Genomic DNA, 969 nt, shown 5'->3' with positions numbered 1-969 from the left:
GCCAGAGTCCCTAACGCCTGCTGGGTGGGCGATGTTCTCCCCAGGGCCTGGGGGGCTGATGTGGGTGGTTGAGAGGCCCTGGGCAGTGGGAGTGACCAAGACCAAAAAGCATCTGGGGCCCCAAGGAGCTGAGTCCCTTGACCCCCAGAATCTTCCTGTCCTGCCCAAGCCCGACCCAGCCCCAGCCCCATCAATTTCCACAGCAACTCTAGGAGCCCCACTGACTCTCTGCCAGGCCCCCCACCCAGGCTCCCTGGGAGGAAGGGCTCAATGGACACCAAACCAAGGCATCCAGGCCTGCACCCGCCAGGACCCACCATGAGCTGCCCCTGCCTGGGGATGTGAGGAGGATTTGGGGAAACCCCAGCCGGCCCTTCCTGCCCATGATGCCAGTGGAGGAAGCGGTCTTCATCACTCATCTGGGGTAAACAGCCCATGTTTGCTCACACAGCCATGCAGTGCCCCTCTTCCTTCCCCTCCAAGAAATCCCTTGGTTCATCATGCTGGGCCGGGCCTGCCACCTGCTGCAGGGCTGTGAGGAGGGGCCACACATCCTGGCACAGTCCGCTCTAGGGGCCCCGCCAGATGGGCAGGCAGTGGGGAAAGCTGTGCTTGGGAGGCACCACATGTAGCCCACAGCCCACCACCCCTGAGCCCATGGCCTCAGAGGAGCTGCACGTCCTGCCCCGTCCTCCCCTCCGTGGGCAGACTCAGAGGCTACCATGCCCAGTAGGGGCTCTGCTGAGGCCGAAGGCCAGGGTGGCTGGGTCTGGGCACCCCCTGTGCCCACCACTCTTGCCCCATTCCTGGTCCTGGTAGCCTCTGGTGGCAACAGTTCCAGGCCTCAGGATGAGCCTAGATTGTTTTCTGGGACCCAAGAAGTCCCCACCCAAACTGAGAGCCACCTACCTTTATGGGGTTTGTACTGCCAGTGGCCACACAGGACAGAAGGCCCTGGGAGTTCTTCCC

This window comes from Galeopterus variegatus, unplaced genomic scaffold (assembly GCF_000696425.1).
Source record: "Galeopterus variegatus unplaced genomic scaffold, G_variegatus-3.0.2 Scaffold92, whole genome shotgun sequence".
Taxonomy (NCBI): domain Eukaryota; kingdom Metazoa; phylum Chordata; class Mammalia; order Dermoptera; family Cynocephalidae; genus Galeopterus; species Galeopterus variegatus.
The sequence above is the reverse complement of the archived record's forward strand: the minus strand, read 5'-3'. Positions refer to the sequence as shown.